Below are 23,188 nucleotides of genomic sequence, written 5' to 3'. Positions count from 1 at the left end.
AAAGTTTGTGGTGGGTTCTTCCTGTTCCCAAAAAGGTTGAGATGAAGACAAGTGATCGAATGGATGAGAAATATGCTTTAGAATTAATGTTGTGGTGGCGGGTGGCACAATTACAGAGTCTTCCAAGCCTATCTTTTATTGGCGTGTGAGCAAATGTTCAGTCTTGGAAGACGTACTGTGTGATAGTGATAGTTTATTATGCAGGGTTCTGGGAGCAAGGACTTGTCCAAGCAACAGGAGAGCTCATCTGCCTTGGAGTCAATTTTTAAGACAGTCACTTGCTGGGGCAGTGGAATGGGGGTGAGATTCCTGAAAGAAGCCTTGCGTGCTGATCAACCACCTCTGTTCCAGGACTGGTATATATGTATGCAAACAAAGCAAGTTACCCTTTGAATAGACCCAGGTTCCATGTAACTTATTTCTCATCCATTGCAAAGCCCCAGGGAACTGCTACCTTTTGGAGGGGAGGCAACCACACGGCTTTGTATTTTTGGTTTGTTGTGTATGTGCATCTGCATTCTTTTAAACATTGACTCTGAGTGACGAGCAGAGGAATGAGTTAGACGCTGGGGTCTTTATTTTAAATAAAAGGGAATGATGTGGGAAGGAGCAGAAGAATATCTAATGTTTGTCCTATGGGAGACCTAGGTCTGTTTCTACATTGCAAAATAAGGGGAATCTAGATTAAAATACTGGCTGCAGGAAAAACAGACTCTCTTCTGCAAGCTGCGGTAACTGCGTTGCGCAGTTTTGTTGTTCAATACATTTGCATTTGTTTCCTGCCACACAGCTTTCCTTTCTTTGAGAAACACATTTATTCTCTATCATCACTGAGCACTTAGCACTGTTTCTTTTCAGAATAGTGCTGAATGCTTCGGGGCTCAAGAGTGTTGTATCTGGAGCATTGTTATTTTCTCACTGAAATATCCTCTGCTCCTTTTTATAAACTCTTACCCTCTTTCCTTGTTTCCTGCTGCTGTTGCCATTCTTCAGTTTGGATGGGCAGAAGTCTCCTAAGAATACACAGAAGAGCCTCTCCAATAAAGATGGGTTTGGACAGTAGACCTACCTGGGAGATCTTCTCTAAACTGGACATAGGCTGAGTTGATTTAGAAACGTTTGAGGGACTCCATCAGATGCAGGGCTCCCATCTCACTCCTGTTGTCTCCAATGCCACTGCCGGTAACTCTGGCACCACATTTCACATTACTCATCGCAGGCTGGCGGTGGAGATGGCTTATGTGACGTAACTCATTATTACTTCCTGGTAACACTGATATCCATTTGTCTTTGACAAGGAGAGGAGCAGAATTGTGTTCTCAACAATGGATAGATGTTCAAACTTTAATAAAGAGCGCACATTAACTTACTTTAAAGCCTTTCTCTTTGAAGTATATTGCTATCTGCAGGTGAGATGTTGCTTGTCCCCAACCTCCAGCTATCTGTATACTTAGCGTACTCCCATATACATTTTGCTCAACTCCCCCAAAAAGCTGTGTATTAATCAAAGACTGCTAAATGATGATCATCCTGGGGGTTAGCATCAGTAGAATTTCAAAAATACCCTGGTGAAGGGAAGCTCTAGTTTTGCTACTGCCTGTTTGCTAAAATGTAGTTATTTTGGATGTTGAAGGAGCTCTGCAAAGCTAATTCAATGCACACAATAGCTATGCTTTTGGAGTGAGACTCATTCAGTTTAGAATCCTCTTAAGGCAGTTTGTGAGGTGTATCACACCTGTTCTGCTCTTAAACATTTTTGGTGAATCTAATGCTCTTGAAGGTGTCATATCAGAGCCTTGGAAAGCATTTGCTGTTTATCTACAGAACAGGTACAGCAGCAGTTCAGCACTGTACAGTGCTTCAGCCCTGTTCTGCAATCCCTAGGAATTGAGCCCCTGTGTCTGCTGAGTGCTTGGCCTCTTTGGAGACTGCCAACAATGTTTCAGCAATTTTGATAGATGAGTTGTGGACTGTGGACAGTAGCCATTTTCAAGACTTAAACAAGACATGGGACGCCCCTATGGTACGTCGTGTGACCCAGAAAAAGTCACCCGTGCCCAATTGAGAGCTACAAAATTCTGTGAATGCACTGCTTCCCTACTGAACACCCCTTTGCAGGCATTTTGAACACTATATTACACTCCCCTCATCACTTCAGAATTGACTCTGGAGTGACTTTCCATAGGCTACAAAGCAGTGACTCTTGGCCACTGGAGACTCAGAGGCATAGCGTTCTGTATGCCCTTCCCAATCCCCTCAGCAGCTAGTTCTTTTACGGGTACCTTCCTCTTACGTTAAAGGACTCTGCAGTCTGTGTTGCAAAGAGACTTACAATCTCACGAATCTAAACTCACTTCTTTGGAAGCCTGCTGCAGACAAACCCTGGGAGGCTCCACCTCACCTCAGACAGCTATTTTTCATGTAACCGTTTTGGGTACTGAATGCCTGACCTGAGCATTTGTTTATGTACTGATTACCCAAGGGTATTTTAATGGTACCCAAAAGCACATGAGCTAATGCCACACACCCCCTTTAGTCTAAGGCTTCTACTTTAACACTTTTCTGCATGATTCATTTATAACAGTGCTGTTCATTTTGAAGGATCCCAAGGTAATTCACTGAATTTTTGCATATGAGTATAAAAGTTATGTCACTATGGAAGTGCCGCTCTCTCTGGGATGCTATTTAGCAGCAGACTGTGGCAGTCCTTTCACATCAAACACAATTTCTGATACTTGGGCCGTTGTAGCACTAGTATTACGAAAATACTGGAAGTGTCCCACCATGTCATCAGTGCGACTTGCACTGACATGGGTTTGTTGATTGGAGTGGAATGTAAGTTGTCTGACGTTTGTCTAATTACTTTAAATGGACTTGAATAAAGTAGCTGCTCCATCTTTGGTTCTTTATAATTTCAGAGCTCTCTAAATGTAGCTGAAGGGGATTCTTGAGGGTGGTTTTGTATTTGAGCATAACACTTTAAACTTGTTTGCAACAGATGGTCTCTGCTATTCACAGGTGTCACAGAGGGCAAGATGGCTCCTTATTCCTGTGTGGAGCACAAGGGAGGGGGTGGGTGCAAGGTGTTCCTCTCCCCATTTTTTTGCCCACATGCTGCTGGTCATGATCCTATTTCTTGCATTTGCTTGACTGCAAGGAGTGCATGGGGCTAAGTGCTGCTGCTAGTGCCCCAAAGGGGGCAGGAAATACATGGCCTAGTCCTTTCCCATAGCCATGGACTGGATTCTTTACCATTCTTCTCTAGTTCTGTACCCTCTTAAGGGATGGTGCAGCAGTTGTGCTATTTAGGACCTCCAAGATGCATTGTGCCTTTAAAAGTACCAGTACTGCTTAAAATCCCTTACTGGGGTAATGCAGCTCCATGTTGCCTCAGTGTGGCCCTATGTCCATAAGGCACACGAAGGTCTTTACGGTGGGTCTTGCAAAAGAGCCTAAGAGTTAGGCACCCAAATAAAATTGAATTTTAATAGAATTCAGGTGCCTAAATTTGTTAGGCTCACTTGACAATCCCACTCTTAGCAAAGGGAGCAAATGCAGGATTCCTAACCAAAGACTATCTAACTGATTCTCCTTGTGTCCACAGGGGAATTTCGCATCTTTGATACCATTGGGAAAGACAAAACTTTTGTGTGTGTGTGTGTGTGTCTGAAGCATGAGAAGTCAGGTCGTTTATACAGAGCTGAAAATCCTCATACTTCATATTGTATCCTTAAACTGAAGTTTTTCTGGGACAGATGCATGTTCATATTCCATTCTTACGTATTTTCTAACAATGGGTTGAGTATGCGACATGAAAGATTTTAATTTTACATGAATTATGCATTATATGATTTGAGGATAATATCTAATGATTTATTGCATGCTTCAGGTGCTAACTCAATAACATTGACTCCTCTTATTGTGCTCATAATAAAGTAACATAGTGTGAAACCAAGCAGAAATATCGAGTTCTTGGAAATGCCATTGTGTAATTCTCATACATCTTGCAAAGGAAATGAATGGAATAAAACTGGTAAAGAAATATGTTAGACGCAGCCTTCCATTGCTGGCTGGTGTTTAAGAATTACCAGGTATAAACATCCTTCATATTACTTGGGCACTGGCTCCTTTGTTCCTTACTGATACAAGTTGTATCAATGTCGTTTGAAATCCTTAATGCTTTGTACAAATGTTTGCAGCATTAAAAGTAATGTTTGTCCACTTAGGGGATGATTTTCAAAGCGCAGTTAGGCACTTGAATCCTCTCCAGAAACAACGAGGAGTCCTTGTAGCACCTTAGACTAACAAATTTATTTGGGCATAAGCTTTCGTGGGTTAGAACCCACTTCATCAGATGCATGGAGTGGAAAATACAGGAGCAGGTATAAATACATGAACAGATGTGAATTGCCTTACCAAGTATGAGGACAGTCTAACGAGACAATTCAATTAATAGCAGGATGCCAAGGGAGGAAAAATAACGTTTGAAGTTGTAATGAGAGTAGCCAATTTCAGACAGTTGACAAGAAGGTGTGAGTAACAGTAGGGGGAAATTAGTATTGCGGAAATTAGGTTTAGGTTTGTAATGACCCAATCACTCCCAGTCTTTATTCAGGCCTAATGTGATGGTGTCCAGTTTCAAATTAATTCCAATTCAGCAGTCTCTTGTTCGAGTCTGTTTTTGCAGTTTTTTTGTTGAAGAATTGCCACTTTTAGGTCTGTTATTGAGTGACCAGGGAGACTGAAGTGTTCTCCGACTGGTTTTTGAATGTTATAGTTCCTGATGTCAGATTTCTGTCCATTTATTCTTTTGCACACAGATTGTCTGGTTTGGCCAATGTACATGGCAGAGGGGCATTGCTGGCACATGATGGCATATATCACATTGGTAGGTGTGCAAGTGTACGAGCCCCTGATGGTGTGGCTGATGTGGTTGGGTCCTCTGATGGTGTCCCTTGAATAGATATGTGGACAGAGTTGGCACTGGGGTTTGTTGCAGGGTTTGGTTCCTGGGTTGGTGTTTTTGTTGTGTGGTGTGTAGTTGCTGGTGAGTATTTGCTTCAGGTTGGGGGGGCTGTCTATAAGCAAGGACTGGCCTGTCTCTCCCTTCACTTTCAATGGACGTTGGGCATGTAACTGCCCTTAAACTTGACAGTTTATTCATCCCAGCAGAGTTAATACAGTAAGTCTGTGAAAACATAGGTGAGTCAGTGTGAGTAAATCAATGAGATTCAGCAGAATCTTTCCGTTGATTTCAATGGGACTTGTATCGGGCCCTCATTGGATATAAACTTACACCTCTTTACCTAGTCCTCTGACCTTGCATCTCTGCCTCGGTTCCATCTGTGGAATGGATCTGTTAACGCTTATATGACCTATCTCACAGGTTTGTTTAGTTTGTAAATATATTTAGATTGAAGGAGCAATATACTGTAAATGCAATGAGTTATTTTTAGGCTTGGCAGAATTCAATTTTAATTGTTTTATCATTTCAACAGATACTGCTGCTGTGTGTGTGTGTGTGGTGTTTTTTGAAAGCACTTAATTTCCTGAAACTGAAAATTTGTGGGGGTAGGGCAGGCAATAATTTAATGACAGTAGGTGTTGATAGTTAAAATTTATAATGCTTAAACCAAATTGTCCAATTAAACTCTCAGTTCTCAAGCAGCATTTTTTCTGACTTTATCTATCTGAAATTTTGTTTGTCGATGGCAATATTATTTTTTTCATCTGTGTGTGGTCAGTGAAACTGATGTTGGGCACTTATTGATTTTAAAAATCTAAGCTTACATTTTTTGTAATATAATAGGAGTAATGTTGGGGCTAGAATAACAGTAAATGATTTTGGTTATCAAAGGTGCCATTGTCTTGTCTGCTTCACTATTGTTAAGGCAGTGCCTGGAAACTCCCATTGAGATCAAGGCCCCATTGTGTTAGGCACTGTACAAACAATCTCTGACCTGAGGTGTTTACAATAAGTAGACAAAGAGTGAAATGGAAAACGGAGGTAAAATGACTTGCCCAAGATCACACAGTAGGTCAGTAGTACAGCCTGGACTACAACCCTGACTCCCAGTCGAATGGCCCTATCCATTGGTCCATGCTGTTGCTTATAAGAGTAATCTAGTTTACTGCAATGGGGAAGAATGACTTGCAGTGGGGCTGTTGGTGGTTTTTACTTCAACAGCATTAACAATGTAAGGTCATCACCGAATCATTCATGTATACTGAGCAATAAACACTTTTTTCGGTTGGTTTGTGCAGACTTTGATTGGAACTAAGGATTGATTTGTTTGTCAAACTGTTGTGGGAACATGATTCTCTTTCAAGGCTGTCTCTGTCTTGTAAAATTCATGTTCCGCAGAAGATGGAATTTTATTTCCCTTCATCCGCTCTGTCTATTCACATGAACATTTCATTGTGTTGCGAGTTGATTTGTGTTTGCATTAGCGTACGTTGCCCCCTCTGGGTGTTCACCAATCTGACATGCAATAAGATCTTCATCCTCTTTTTTTTTTTTTTAAAAGTGCTAGTCATGATATGTGCATTCTCACTGTATATGCAGGAACACTGCTATCTAGTGTACCTCCTCTAGATCAGTTTGTTATATCGACATACATCCTGCATCACTGATCTCCGGCCATGCTTTTCCCCAGGTTACTTTTTGGGAGGTTGAGTGTATTTGAAGCATATGGATTTATTATCCCAATTATATTTGTTGGCAAATACTTATTTGTAAGGGGAAGATGAGCAGTCTCATTGTTTGTTTTCTCGTTTGTGCTATGGATTTTAATATATGGAATGGGTGGCCAGATGGGCTTTCATACATCTAAAAAATCCTAAAACACTGTAGGGATCTGATTCCACTGTATTTGCTATCCTGTCAATCTCTGTACAAAATATGGCAAGCTTTTTGTAGTGGGAAGCTTTGTTTCTAGAGTTTTGTGCTTCTATTTAAGCAGGGCTCACAGCCTTTCTCCTCCCCCACAATTAACTAATACCACCAACCTTTTCTGCAGACAACTAATTTACATCTCTTACAGGCTCCTTTCTAGGAGGTAGCAATAAGTGCTGTTGGAATTTACACATTCTCACGTTCTTCAGTGCTGTATTGCATGGTGAGGCATTGAAGTGTTAAGATGCCTGCTGAAATATTAAAGAACTTTGCATTTATTTTCAGCTGAGACAGTCTCTTGTAATGCAGTTTTCCTAGGTGAGATGATAGACATATATAATAAGGGTTTCTGTTACTGCTGAGCTACATTTGCTGCTGTTGCCTTAACTGTTAACACGACACATGCCAAATGTTCTAGCACTTGGCTCTGAAGGAGGAGTGGGGAGGAGGAGGAATTCCAATTAAAAAAAAAATTGCTCCTTTGCAAAATCTGAGTCCTAAGTTTTTCCTGCTGAAACGAATATACACTTGTTCACAAGTAATTGAGCCTGCAAACTCTGTGTCTTCACTTGCAAATCAGAGACTAGAATGTAAAGATTCTTGCCCCACCCTTCCCCCCAGGAGTAGCACATACTTGATCCGGGATTTGCATTGCTAAAAGCATGTTCCCCTGCCACTTGAGTTAATGGAGTAACTCCATTAACTGGTAGCAGTAGTAGGCTCTTGCCCATTTATATTGACCAGGCACTGGTTGGAGGGGCCTTTAACGCAGTGAACCAGTGGGTTACATAAGTGCCTAAACAAATATCTATTAGTATGCACAATTAACCCAATTTCTGCAACATGGCTGCACATATCCATTAGTTACAAATACATTGTCAGGCATAGTTCCCAAAGAGTCTTGTGTACACAGGTCAAGATCTGAATCTTGACAATTTGGCCCTATAAGTTATTCGGGATTTGTGAACTTACTTCAAAAACTGGTTGTGTGTGTACTCAATTGACCATATTTTTTGAAAAATACCAAGCTATGTTAGAGTTCTTTTTTTGTGTGCGCTTTCAAAGCACTCCTATAAGACTGTGGTTGTACAGTCGCGTGAGAGTTTGTGACCTAAGTTAAAATAGGACACTGATTTATGGTAAATTCCAAATACAACAGTAAAATAATTGACTCCAACTCAGTAGATGTCTTGAAAATGGACAGCACCAAGTAACCTCTACCAGCAAGACTCCCCCGCCCCACCCCCCGCCATTCTTCCTTCTAGCTAGAGAATTTTTCATTACATTGGTTATGATTTTGTTCATAGCTTTTATGAATTAGCTTATTTATGGGAAATTGAATCTGATCCTTCAGACTTTCTCAGCACTAGATCAGTAACTAAAATTCTCTGGGGAAGTATGAGGAGGATCGCATTAACCTCTGTTACTGAGTTATCATTAGGCTCATATCATTCTCTGGATCAGTAGCTGAAGCTTTTAATTGTGGCTTGGACTATTTTTATGAAATGTGATTTGGGTAACGAAGCGCTCATGAAATGAATCCTGAGAAGGTGCCTCATTAGAACTGTATGAAACACGGAGGGTTGAGTTTGCAGTGAATCAGCAGAAGCCCTACTTTGACTCTGATGGGCTTGGATCTGCACTGCCTATACTTTGGCTTGTATTTCATGTTCAAATTTATAAACCAAATAAAAAACCCATGATGTGAAACTGTTTAAACCCTCTCAATGTGTTGGGCCCAAACCACATGCAATTGTCACTTTTTTTTCCCCCTCCCACATGGAAACCATAAATCACACCAGTTTCACTCAACTAATGCCAAGGCTCACAGAAAGGCTTGTGAAACGTGGTGAAGCTGGCTTGAGCTTTGGACTTCTGACAAAATCAGAAACCAGGTGAGTTTTGTCTGGTTTCAGGTTGATTATAAAGGTTTAGCATATCTCTGTTGTTAAGCCCACACACGGCCCAGTTTGACTAGACATGCTTTTGCCATGATACCGTCTCTCCTGGGCTAGCAGTATCTTTGATTAAACCATTCTTTACACGGGGTCCTGTGACTGGACTGCCCCAAAGGAACACTGGGAGAAAAGATTTGATTTACAGAGGGCTGGATATTTATTTATCCAGCTTCACAGGGAAATAATGGGGAGTACGAGCCAATCCCGCTGCATGACTGTATTGATGCTCCCTGTTTTGCAGTTTGGGTGGGAAGCAGGGGTTGTCTGCCTGTTACTTGCCATCCCTTGAGGAAGTGGTGGTGGCGGGGGAAGGAGGAGAGGAGGATGTGGAGGGACAGAGCTTGCTGCCAGCCATGCAGAGCTGTCACAAGTGTGGGGGGCATGGGGCTGGGAAGTGAGCTGTCACCTTTCAAAGGCTAAGGTAAATTATTTATGCTGGGAGCAAAGGGCAGAGGGAACTCTGATCCCTCAGTGTCCTTTGGGGGCAATGCAGCTTCACGCCATCCTTCATACAGGGCTGTGCCTAAAGGTAGCCCAGAACATGTGTGTGCAGGTGAAAAAGCTGCCAGTTTCTAGATCTACCCTTACGTTGTGTGCACAAATTAACAGAAAATGATCCTGATGAAAATTTGGTGGATCTGAACCACCTCTGGGCCTTCACACAATACGCAAAACAAATACACACTGAACGTTATTTTAGGTTTGGAAAACTTTGGTTACCTTTTCCTCCTCCCTCTGAGCTGTATCTTTATTTTCCTGGTGTCTGCCTATAGCAACAGTACAATACCATGGCACAGGAAAGGTATTTTTCATGGAATTTCCAATCCAGTCTAAGCAGAAAATGTTGTGTTTTCAGGGTCTGATTCTGATCTCTCAACAGTGTAAATCAGAAGTAACTATTAAAGTCAATGGATTTATACAAGTGTAAAACTGTAATTATCGAACAAAAACCAGGGTGTTTAATATAAGGCTCTCAGGACTTTATAATAAATTACCTTATAAAGACATTGTGAGGTTAAATTAAGTTAACTTCCGTGTTCTGATATTCCCTTCACTGGAGCAGACATGATTTGGAAATTGCTTTAGAAGCTGCACACTTTGGTAGTGAGGAAAGAGTTAAGGGTAGTTAAAGAGAGCTGTCTTGCATGAAACCAATGTTGTTGATAGCTGGAAGTCTGTACTATGCACCACAAATTATGGCAGAAGTTTTGAAATCTCGATCTTTCTCCCAAATGACTTGATTATAATGGCCTATCCAAAACAAACTGGCATCCTTTGTAGCCCTTTAGGGAATTCAAATTCTACAAGCTGTCTGCTTCACCTAATTAATATGAAAGGCCACGCTTAATCCCAAGAATAAATTCATTAAATTTTACAAATTGTTATCTTTGATAACCTAAACTGGAAGATACTGTGAATTTAGCTAGCACAGAAAGCATCCTTTAATAAAATAGCCTCAGCTACATGACTTACAAGAGAATTCTCTTCAGTTTACTAGACTTTGCTAGAGGGTCATTCATTAAGAAATGAGTCTGCAGCAGGTAATGTTTAATCATTATTTGCATTATTTCTGACACTTATCATAAAAATAGTTTTATTTGATTTAACTTTAAATGCTATGCAACCATTGGCCAAAGTGTAATTAATGATGGCTTATGTTTATGGATGGCACCTTTCATCCAGAAGGATCCCGAGGCATTTTACTAACTGATTTCTATGCTGCGTGCGTGTGTATGTGTGAGTGAGAGACTTCACAGATTACTGAAACATGGCCACTTCTATAGTGACATGTAACTCTTTAGCGGAACACAGAACACTTTGTAATACTTTTTAGGACAGAAAGTGTGAACAGTTTAAACTAATGAAACATGGACATTTTATTTCAATACTGTCTACCTTGGGGATTCTTAAGTGAATAGTCTCAGTCCAGCTACTTGTATATTATGACGATTACATAGAGATGGGAGGAAAAATGGTTCTTGCTAACCTCTGAGAACCAGACAAGAAGCAATGGGCTTAAATTGCAGCAAGGGTGGCTTAGGTTGGACATTAGGAAAAACTTACTAACTGTCAGGGTAGTTAAGCAGTTTAATAAATTGCCTAGGGAGGTTGTGGGATCTCCATCATTGGAGATTTTTAAGAGCAGGTTAGACAAGCACCTGTCAGGGATGGTCTAGATAATATTTAGTCCTGCCTTGAGTGCAGGGGACTAGAACAGTAGACCTCTTGAGGTCCCTTCCAGTCCTATACTTATATGATTCTATGTGGCCCCCATAACCTAGAAGTGACCAATGGAGAGCTGTCCATATCACAAAACCACCATTGTACATGGCATTTGTTGGCTCTCTCAACACAAGAGTCAAAGACCAAATTAGCCTCTTGTCCACAGAAATGGGCATGGTAAGCCAGAGTCTAAACATATTAGCAGGGCAGTGTAGGGAAACTCACTACTTCTATTTGCGGATCAATAGAGGAACTGGGTCTTCAGGGTCTGGCAGCTTAACAAAAGTCAGGCAAACTGTGTGTGTGTTTAAAAAAAGGAAATCAAATACACAGTATGTACAGAAATCAAAGAAGACGAAGGAAGAGTCCCTCTTTCCAAACATTCCCCATTTGGGACTCAAGCGTGAGCTTGTGCTTTTTCTGTCTGTTTTTTGCTTGGTGTTTCCTTCAGAAAAGAATTTTAGATCGCTCCAGAAAGCCCAGCACTTTCCAACAGGTCCCACTGTTCCTTAAAACATTTCTGGTCATGCGACAGTACTCCTCAGCTGAGGAAAATTTGCTGCAAGAAGCATTTTCAGGAAGGTGGATGGCAGGGGTAAGTTTGTGTGTGTGTATATGTAACCCCACAGGAAAGAACAGAAGAAGTGGCTATAAGTTAGTTTACATGAAATTTTAATAAAATATCAATTAGTTGCTTTTTTTTAAAAAGGAGTCAAAGTTAATCTCTTCTAGAAAAAAAGAAGAGAATGACAGTCTGTGGTAGACAGAGCAGCAGTAGAGACAACAGCTCACTTCTGAGTCTGTGATATCCTCTGCCTTCAGGACTGCTAAAAGGGAACTGGAAATAGCAGAGGTGCTTAGCTGGTTTTCACAATGCTACTTCTGAGAGTGAGTGAGAGAACAGTCACAGACGTCACCCAAAGATGGACACAGAAGGGTGACCATTTTATACCAAAGATGTGTTCTGAGATTTTCAAAAATGTTTTGTATTGGCCAAACTGCTCCTACAGCCAATGGCGAAGGCTGGAACAGAGGGGGCCCCAAACACCATGCAATTTCAGTTTTTCATTTGCTTTTGAATGTCAATGGGATTTGAGTGCATCACTCCTTTGGAAACTCCCTTTGCTGGGAGCAGAGGTAGGCCAAACATTGAGCACTCTGGAAAATCCCATCCTTGTCGTGTATAAGGTTTCTCTTTTCTGAGCTTAGTAATAATACCAAAAGAGGAGAGATTTGAAGTTCTCTTTTCCTTTGGCTGCCATTGTAAGTGAACTGACCACTAAGTGTAAGTGATGGGGAAATCATATCATTTGTGTTTACTATTTTAAATCCCATTTATTTTTAAGAACACTGTGTCATCACAGAGATGATTGTTTATCTTTTGAATCTACAACTAGGGGGGAAAAGGGTGACAGGCAACATCCATAAAAGAAGGAGTTGGGAGAGTGCATGATCCTGACAAAGTCAGCTGCTGTCTCAATGCAGTAAGAGTAATGAAGTCCTAATGAGTAATCCGGACAGATCCAGTAGTCACTGTGAAGTGTGGTGTCTCTATTACTTCCTATAATTTGAAAATCTGTGAAGAGCACATTTTGTGGATAAAATGTGTGTGTAAAGTATAAACATCTCTCTCAAATTACTGACAGGGTGGGAGCGTTTGTAACTCCAGCTCCAACTCCGCCTGAAGGCCCGGAGCCAGCCAGTAACCGCCCGAAGCGTGAGTGATGCTGACTAGGAAGGGCGACGTGGCTTTCAAGGGCAGTGAAAAGATGTACTGATGCAGTTATTCTAGAGTGTTATTGGGAGTAGTTAAGCCACAGCATGGAGCAGCTGCTGCTGTTCTGGTAAGGGTTTAGGGTGTGGCTGGAGAGTTGAAAATTAAGGTTATTCTTCATAGGGTTCTGGAATGCTGCTCAGAACAGAGTGGCATGCTGTGTCTTGGAGCAGGCTTTGATTTGTTCACTTCCAGGTGGCTGTCAAGGGTGTGTGTGTGTGTTTAAAAAACACCCCCCCCCACCCTACAACCCCAAACTCATTCGTTTAACAAATGCTCTAGCTCCACCAAGGTGGAGACCATGACAACTTTCACTTTCTATTCCCCAAGTTAAACATTCTGCTGCCCAGACATCTGTAATTGTTTGATCCTCAAAATTAACTATTTAACCATCTGTCAGAAAAAAATGCCTACCTTCGTTCTGTGGATATGTTTGCCCTGATTCAGACTACAGATGTTCCCAAATTAGAATGGGATAAGCCGCCTGAGTAACCAAGCAATGTCAGTGAAGTTATTGTCTCTGTTCTGTAATGCTTATGGCAAAACATGTGCTGTTCTGCAATAAACTGACAACGTGTAACCGTGGGTGATCGGCTTCACCTTAGATTTCGTTCTTGTTTGACCTTAAAGCTAAACGGGATATGGCCTGTCCGTGCTTGGCCGAGGGCCCTCGGAGGGAAGACTCAGATGTTACAGGAAGTGTGGAGCAGTCAGTTGCCGCGTTGTCTGACTAGCGTCCCAATACCATTGCTGCTAGCCGTGCAGTCTTTCAGTTGAGAGGTAAACATTAGGGGCTAGATCTGGACCTGCTGAGTGTCCATAGAACTGTGACGTCAACTTCCCATTGCTGGGTGGTGCTAGTAAATCATGTGCCAGGTTTTCACCTTGGATAAAGGTCTGGTATACACAGTTTTACTAGCAAAGCCATGTCAGAAAGGGGTGTGGTTTCTAACTGACAGCTTTGCTGGTAAAAACCCTACTGCGGATGTAGTTACACTGGTATCACTTATTTTGCTTCACCAAGCTGGAATAAGTTGTACAGGTATAAAAGTGATTAATTGCATCTACGCAAAGAGTTTCTTGCCACTCTACCTATGCCAGCAAACTCTTAAGTGTAGACAAGGCCCAAGAGCCCCATAACTAGATCCATTAGCTAGTGGCTGCCTTCTAGAGAAATGGGTTTTGCATGTAAACCTAAAAGGAAAAGGAAAGTGAAAGTTGGCATTCTCTAGCTCTAGGCATTTCCTGACAATACGAAAAATGGACAGTTACAATTTTTATATGTGCTGTGTAAATCAAGAGCCTGATCCAAAACTTGGTGATGTCATTGGGAGTTGCTGAATTAATACATTTTATTTTCCCTAAATAACTTTTAAAAATTTATTTAGATACACATGAACTGCAACACTAGCCCTGGTGGTCCTGGAGATGGATGAGGAAACATACTATCCCAGGTCTTCCAAACACTTGTAAAAAAAATTTTTAATAACACCTGAGTAATTCGATGTGAGCAATCCCATTGAACTTAATGGAATCATTCATGTAAATAAAGTTAATACATGTGAGGGAAACGTTTGCGGGATCTGGGCCTTAATGTGAAAATTTTATCCCTAGTCCATCTTCAGTGGGATTAAATATTTGTAGTAATTTTAATCACAATAATTTAATAATTAAATATTTAATGTATTAATATTTAAATTTGAATTAGGCTCCCTTTGTCTGAAAAAATATTTTAATTTTTACAAATTTGTTTGCTATTTGATGGTATTTGACCAATATTTGATACAAATATTTCATAATTTGGGATCATTAAAATTGCCTTAAACCACTGTTTCAATAAATAATAAAAGCACATTTAAATATTAAATAATAATAATAATTTCAATATTAATGCTATTAAATGTTAAATATTTAATTATTAAGTCAGGAATGACTTTTGGCTCATCATGTTTCCAGCCAGTGAGATAGTCAAAAAAATATACTTAATTATGGCATGATGCAGGCAAGTGAACCAAGCGGGGATGGAGGTACTGTTCCACCCATATAATGTTAGATTACTCTTGGGGTCCAATGTACATATCCCTCTTACAAGAAAGAAAATCCAAAGTTTCTCACATTTTTTTTAAATCCTTTATAAGCCAAATCCTGATCCCATCAAAGTCATTGTGAATTTTGCCCTTGACTCACAAACAGGATTTGGCTTGTAGTGACTTCAAGGGAACAGTGTAGTTTCTTTAACCTTTTCTTGGTAAAGGGGCGTGAACATAGCCTCATCTCTCCACAGCCAAATGTAATCATCTGCTTTCCAGCAGCTAGATTCTTCTGTCACTTACTCTGATGTTAAAAAATCAGAATGACTCCATCAGAGTCCCACCTGTCTCAGTCAGGAATAAGAGAGAGCGTTATCTGGCCCTGTGGTCCTTCTCTTCAGTTGAAGTCAATGAAGTTGCAGGTGCTCAGCATCTCTGAAAATCAGGCCCTAGGTTTCCTTTTGTCTGTAACCCTAAACAAGTACAATATGGTGAGCTAAGGACACAATGGTGGTTTTAACAGCGTCCTTGCTTGGCCTGATCCTGCAGTTTTCACATAGAAAAAACTCTCAGTGTAGGTAAGGGAAATTCCCGTCTGATGTTTTCTTGAGAGGGTGAGGACCAGACCTATTTCCTTGTGTCAGTTTGTACCATGGTGTCAGTATTGTTTTCGTATAATTGTGTTTAATAAAATATTTGGGTAGGTCAACTCTTTGCTCTGAATAAATTACATGTTTGAACTATGATCTTCCTGTGATTAAATAACAGTGCAACAGAGCTTCTCCTCTGACATGCAAATCTACAGGCTTATAACAATTCTCACTGAAGCATGAGGCGCTCCTGTCAAGCTCTTCTCTCTGCCGGGGCTTGAGTATTGAAATGGCAAACTCGTTTTTAAAGAATGGAGAATATTTACGTGATAGGGGCCCTGTGATCCTATAGCTTAATGTATACACAAATTTTTCTTCCCAATTGACCTGGCAGTAGAGTTTGTGTGTGAGCGAAAATGAGAACGAAGAGCAACAAGTGATGCAACAGACAAGAGGAGTTGTAAGAGAGACTGCTCTATTAAACATAGTGAGAGGCTGGTGTAACATGCTGAGGCTGTGCTATTCATATCCCAGCTGCCAGTGTAATGTTGTGCACCTGAGTGGTTTGTTGGCAGCAGGAACTGAACCTTACCTGTGGATGTTAAAGCATGAACTTCTTCTGCCTAGGCTAAATGACCCATGTTTGCTGGCCATGCTGTAGCAAACTCAGATCTACTAGATGTACCCCATTTATCACTAGAAGACAGAGTACCACACTGAGTAGGGATGGGTTACATCACCACCACCAGGGTCAAATTGCTGAGCTTCCAGTCCTTCACCAGTCTAGGTCCTTCCTGAAACCCGATCCTCTTTCTCCAGTTCTATTCACCATTTTACAAACTAGAGAAACATCATCCTTGCGGTGGCAAGGGGGTTAGTGTGTTTCAAACACCACACCAAGGCCCATTTCAAAAGATGTGCGGCTCCCTTGAAAAGTCTGGGTCAAATTTGTTGATGTAAACTGTGGAGTAAGTGGCAATGTTAGTGTGAATGGCACACCAACAGTGTGGAAAATATATCCCTGTTTATGCACAATCATGGAGACTTTGAATTGCTGCTCCTGGCAAAGAGCCTTCTCCCTGCCTCTGTGTGGTGTCTGACAACAATAGGAAAGAATACAAGTACAGTTTCCAGGAGAAAGCACAAAGTCTGTCTCTCTTTAGTAACAGGCTGCAGCAACAAGATGGCTGTGGAACTATGCCCAGTGAGGGTTAAAGATATGTAAAGTTGCAGTGCTTAAAAACAAAAGCATCACAGTCATGAACCACAGGTTTTAAATATTGTTTAGGATTGAGAAATAACCATGCAACTACTCATCTAATAAAAGTTGTTGTTTTAAAATGAGTTTCTTTTAGTGGACCTCATTAAAAATAAAATTCTTATTGGAGGAAGCAGTTCTGGAGAAGCTCTCTAATAAGGTGCCACTGGACTCCTCCTTAAAGACTAACAGATTTATTTGGGCACAAGCTTTCGTGGGTAATCACAGGTAACTTCGCATGGAAAGGAATTCTGCTGCAGTTCTTTAACTATGTCAGCATAAACACAAGGATAGAGAAGTTAATGTTGTCTTAACGCTCCTCATTTTGCTTTTAGAATATACTAATATACCTGCTAGGCGTGATTGCATAACACCATGCCTCGTGGCCTAGTTCTGATGTCTGACTACACAATGGAGCTGAGGAATATTAAAACTTATTTTGAACGCTGGTGAAAGGTGTCCAATTGAGGCTTAATTTTCCAAAGTTACTCTTAATCTTGGTTGGCTCAGTTTTTGGGTGTTCAGTTTAGACACCGTAGAGCAGTGCTACTCAAAGTGGTGGTCCGCGGACCGGTGCCGGTCCGTGGCACCTGGGACCCGAGGCAGCGTGTTCTGCTGGTGCCGGCTCCACTCCACTGCCCGTGCGCTGCCCTGGCTCATCCAGGCTTGACCCTGGACGCCGCAGCAGCAGCTGCCAGCGACTCTGCCACGGCCGCTGCCATTGGCCGGGTCGCCCCCCCTCCCCTCACCCTTATGCCACGGAGAGGGAGAGGTGCTGCTCAAGCTGCAGCATGTGTAATGTATGTGTGTGTTTCCTGCACATTGTGCCATCCATTCACGCTGCCCCCCCCGCCCAGCCCCGAGCAGACAAAGCCCACGGACACACTAATAAGGAGAAGGCTCATTAATCTCTGGCAATTTCTTGGGCGTGGCTGCCACCCCCTCTCTTTTCCTCACCCCTCCACCCCACTCCAAAAAATGTTAAAGCTAACATTCTTCACTGTATTAATTGGAATGGGAGTGTGGCCTACTCGCGGAGATGTTCCCATTTAAACACATTGAAGACTGACTGAAAGGCTGTGTCTCTGTGTGGATAGTATTAAATGAGTATTATTCATTTACGACCCAAGAAAATATTATTTGAACATTCATAGTAATATTAATTTATATTGGAAACAATATAATTAATATAATAAAAGTTGGCGGACATTTTTTAGGGGGCTTATCCGCTCCCGCCCAACAACCTGCTGCAGTGTCTTTTTCCTCTGCCAGCTCCGCTGATCAGTGCAGATGCTGTCAAATTTCACGGCGCAACAACACCACCAATAATAATGAATCCTCCTCTCCCCAGACTTGCACGAAACTGTCTTCCAGCATCAAGGGGCTACTTTTTTTTTTTTGGAGTGGGGTGGAGGGGGAGCGGAGCGGAGCCGGTACGAGCAGAACGCGCTGCCTCCGGTCCCGGGCGCTGCGGACCATCAGCCGATGGCTCGCGGACTGGCACTGGGTCTGTGGACCACCACTTTAAGTAGCACTGCTGTAGAGGGTCCTGATTTTCAGAGGATAGGGGGTCGGCGCTTTCTGAAGCTGGCCGCCTGTCTAAGGTACCTGTCAAAAATCACTAGTTGCTTTTGAAAATTAAGGCCCTAGAGAATGAAATCTTGCCCATAGAAGAGGCAAGCTTTCCCACATTGGAAGAGCAATATGCCTCAATCTGTTCTGGAGAAAGCACCTTTCAATCATTCAGTCCTTGACACTTATGCCAATGTGATTTGTAATCTGGATGGTAAACAAGATTCCTCACAATATATATAAAACGAGTCCCTTTGTGTCACCATACAAATGCATATGCAAGTGTCAAAGGGGAGTATGGGAAGAATATATATATAAAAATATTTTTATATTCTATTACATGTTGAGTTTTAAAACCTGGCTTGGCAGGAACATATAGTTCTTAACCCTTTCAAATGCCCTATTTCCATGGATAAGTTTTCTAGCATGCAATTCTCCATTCTTGCTTTTGAAAGTTATCTGGAGCTTTCTGTTGAAACTTGACTGGTTTGAGTGAACTGGTTTATGGAGTAAAGCTTGCTTGCTATCCATTTGTGTAGCTCTTGGCAAAAGACCTTCTTGAGCTCTGTATTGCTGAGATATGGCTCTGATGTGCAATTTTCAAGATCCCCCCACCCTCTGTGACAGAATGATTTGGCAGAGGTTCTGGTGAGCAGAAGACTGAGCATATTGCACAAAGGTTTAGAACAAAGGGAACTGAAAGCTTTATAGAAGACAGCTGTGTGCCCATCTGGATGTAGCCACTTTAATAATAGCCAATACTTTGATTGCGTTCCATGGTCATTTTAGCAGGAGAAAGCGGTAAGGAGAAAATAATTTTGTTTTTTGCCTTGAGGGAAAGTTACTTTGCCTTCATCCAGAAAGTTACTACACTGGATTAATCTGACTAGTATGTTGTTGATTTTTATTGTCCCAGGTACATAACAACCTTTGTTAGAGAGTTACACCCATCTCCTTTAAAATAGGTTATGTGCATGCAACCAAAATGCTACTTAAGGGTTGATCAACTCTGTTAAATCCCAAATCTAAATTATAATCAAAACTAATTTCAGTGAGTTATGAATGTGCTGCATCCCTCACTTATCAAGAAATCTTCAAAGTGAGATATCAATGCAATGAAATTTGGAAATAGGCATTTATTTTTATTATTAAGGGCACAAAAGCAAACTATCCCACTGTGTAGGAAAGATAGGAAGTATGGCAAGAGACCACCCTGGCTTAACCAGGAAATTGTCAAAGATCTGAAACTCAAAAAAGAGTTCTACAAAAAATGGAAAGTAGGTCAAATGGCAAAGGATGAATATAAACAAATAACACAAGTATATAGGGACAAAATTAGAAAGGCTAAGGCACAAAATGAGATTAAACTAGCTAGAGACATAAGGGGTAACAAGAAGACATTCTACAAATACACTAGAAGCAAGAAGACGACCAAGGACGGGGTAGGCCTATTAGTCAAGGCGGGTGGGAGAGAACAATAACAGAAAATGTGAAAATGGCAGAAGTGCTAAATGACTGTTTTGGTGAAAAACAAAGTTCAGTAGCAATTGGGTATCTAACTTAACAAATGCCAGTGAAAATGAGGTAGGTTCAGAAGCTAAAATAGGAAAAGACCAAGTTAAAAATTACTTAGACAGGTTAGATGTCTTCAAGTCACCAGGGCCTGATGAAATACATCCTACAATACTCAAGGAGCTGGCTGAAGAGATATCTGACCCATTAGTGATTGTCTTTGAAAAGTCATGGAAGACTGGAGAGCTCTGGAAAATGGCACTGCATTTGCCCAATTATAAAAAGGGGAATAAGGATAACTAGGAATTGCAGGCCAGTCAGTTTAACTTCAGTACCCGGAAAGATAATGGAGCAAATAAATAATCAATTTGCAGACACCTAGAAGAGAAGGTGATAAGTAACAGTCAGCATGGATTTGTCAAGAACAAACGATGTCAAACTAACATAATAGCTTTCTCTGACAGGATAACAAGCCTTGTGGATGGGGCAGAAGCGGTAGATGTGTTGTATCTTGACTTCAGTAAGGCTTTTGATACTCTTTTGCATGAGCCTCTCATAAACAAACTAGGGAAATACAACCCAGATGGAGCTACTATAAGATGGGTGAATAACTGATTGGAAAAACCATTCCCAGAGAGTAGTTATCAGTGGTTTGCAGTCAAGTTGGAAGGGCATATCATGTGGGGTCCTGCAGGGGTCAGTTCTGGGTCTGGTTCTGTTAAATGTATTCATCAGTGATTTAGATAATGGCAGAGAGAGTACATTTTTATAAAGTTTGTGGATGATACCAAGCTGGGAGGGTTTGCAAGTGGTTTGGAGGATAGGATTAAAATTCAAATGATCTGGACAAATGGGAGAAATGGTCTGAAGTAAATAGGATGAAATTCAGTAGGGACAAATTCAAAGTACTCCACTTAGGCAAGAACAATCAGTTGCACACATACAAAATCGAAATGACTGCTTAGGAAGGAGTACTGCGGAAAGGGATCTCTGGATCATAGTGGATCACAAGCTAAATATAAGTCAGCAGGGTAACACTGACAAAATGTTTGCTTTTTTTGCATCAGGAGGAGTCTTGTAAGCAAGACACAAGAAGTAAATTTTCTGCTCTACTCTGTGCCGATTGTGCCTCAACTGGAGTATTGTGTTCTGGCCGCCACACTTCAGGAAAGATGGGGATGAATTGGAGAGAGTCCAGAGAAGAGCAACAAAAATGATTAAAGGTCTAGAAAACATAACCTAGGAGGGAAGATTTTAAAAACTGGGTTTGTTTAGTCTGGAGAAGAGAAGACTGAGGGGGGACATAATACCTTTTATGTACTCAAAAACTATTTGTTACAAGGGGAAGAGAGGTAAATTGTTCTTGTTAATCTTTGAAGATCGGACTAGAAGCAATGGTCTTAAATTGCAGCAAGGATGGTTTAGGTTGGACATTAGGAAAATCTTCCTAACTGTCAGGGTAGTTAAGCACTGGAATAAATTGCCTAGGGAGGTTGTGGAATTTTAAGAGCAGGTTAGACAGACTCCTGTCAGGGATGGTCTAGATAATAGTTAGTCCTGCTTTGTGCTCAGGGGACTAGACTAGAAGACCTCTGAAGGTCTCTTCCAGTCCTATGATTCTATGATTAGCAGTGGAAGTTGGAAATATGCATTTGTTTAATCATGAAATGTAAGAATCCCCAGGAATAATCAAAGACAATGATCTCCAGAGCCCTCCAAGAAGCCAAATTAATATAACAAATTTTGTTGCTTAGTTTCAATTTTTTTTTTCATTTTGATATTTGGATTTTCATTCCCTCTCTTCCACCCCTTTCTCTCCCTTTTGTTTTTCCAGTGGAAAAAGGGGAGGGAGAGGAAAGGTTTAAAACGAAAAGGAAGGGTGGGGGGGAAGAGGTGAACAGAGAGAGCTAGCTATTTCCTGTAGGTGGAAATTACAAAAAAACAGGCGGGGGAGTGAGAACAGGAAAAAAAAATCCAAGAAAATAATTTTTTGTTTTTAGAATTCTGAGGTGCTTGGAGACTGAAGCAAACACAGTAAAAGGAGAGAGCCTGCTAGTACCAATGGTGTTTAATCCTGGTTGTAGCTAGATGGCTCAGATCCAAAATTGAACAGGCATGGAGTGGCGGGCAGGGATCAGCATCTATTCCACAGCTGTTTTCATACAAGGAACAATATAGAATATAAAAATATATGTATAGGTATCTATCCAGCCAAACAATGTCAGGGGATTTAATTGGCAGACTCCTATTATCTTAAGGTGAAAAGAATCATAAGATGATTAATAAAATACTTTCATTTGGGGACAATTTAAACTGAATTCTAGGTTTACTGTCCATATAAGACACAATCTTGCTGGGGAAGGCATATAAAAAGATCAGCGTTCCAAAGTAACTCATTGAGAAGAGTAAGTAGATAATAATACTCTTATTGAACTGACATCACCTTTAACTAGTCAGAACAACATAATCTGTCTCAAAGCAAAACCTGACACCTTTGCAAATTAAATTAGTTTAACTTCCAACTTCCAAGTGTAATGCTTGCTTGTCTCAGATGCCACATTAGTCTTAAAAGAAATTCCTTTCATTTACAGCCCTTTTTAAGAGTTGTTTTGGCTTATTTTATTTCATTACCAGTGCCTGGAAAACATCCTCTTGATTTGTTGTAGAGAATGCACTTCATTTTTGGTTCTAAATTGTAAGAAAACTTATAGTTTTCCAAAATGGAGACTAATGGGATCTATGACTCAGGCTCTTTCCCGAAGGTCAAAGAATTGCAGATGCTGAAAATTTTCCAGGAATAGCAATGTTATGTAATTTCTATAGCAATCCTGTTTAAAGTGGGTTACATTCAAGCCAACTAGGAGCTTTTTAATTTGTGGCTGCAGCATCCACGTGGTCCAGTTACAGCCCAGCATTTTGGTGCATGCTGCTATTTACGCTCTAGTAGTCCAAACTGCTGGGCAGTGTAGACAAGCCCACAGCATCCCAACCCCTTCCATGCACAGCCCCCCTTCCTCTGGGGGGAGTCAGGCCCTAATTCAGGAGACAACTTAAATTCTTGCCTTCCTTTTTGAGGAGCAGCTTTCTGCCCTCTCTGTCCAGTCCATCTACTCTTGCTTGCAAGTGGGGAGAAAAACCCAGCACTGCTCCTGCTCCTTGCTCCTTCTCTGTCCATGGATGAGCAGCTCTTGCTCTGCCCAGATTGGGACCCTACCATGTGGGTTAGAGGAACAAGGGACAGAGGCTGTAGCCCCCTGCATGGCTGAATAAGAATTGTGACAATCTAGCTCAGTGTGATTCTCCACACACACACCCATCCTTGAAAGAGCAGTACAAAAAAGAACTAATAGATTCATAGAGTTGAAGGCCAGAAGGG

The sequence above is a fragment of the Eretmochelys imbricata genome, chromosome 2, assembly GCF_965152235.1.
Source record: "Eretmochelys imbricata isolate rEreImb1 chromosome 2, rEreImb1.hap1, whole genome shotgun sequence".
In the NCBI taxonomy this organism is placed as follows: domain Eukaryota; kingdom Metazoa; phylum Chordata; order Testudines; family Cheloniidae; genus Eretmochelys; species Eretmochelys imbricata.
The sequence above is the reverse complement of the archived record's forward strand: the minus strand, read 5'-3'. Positions refer to the sequence as shown.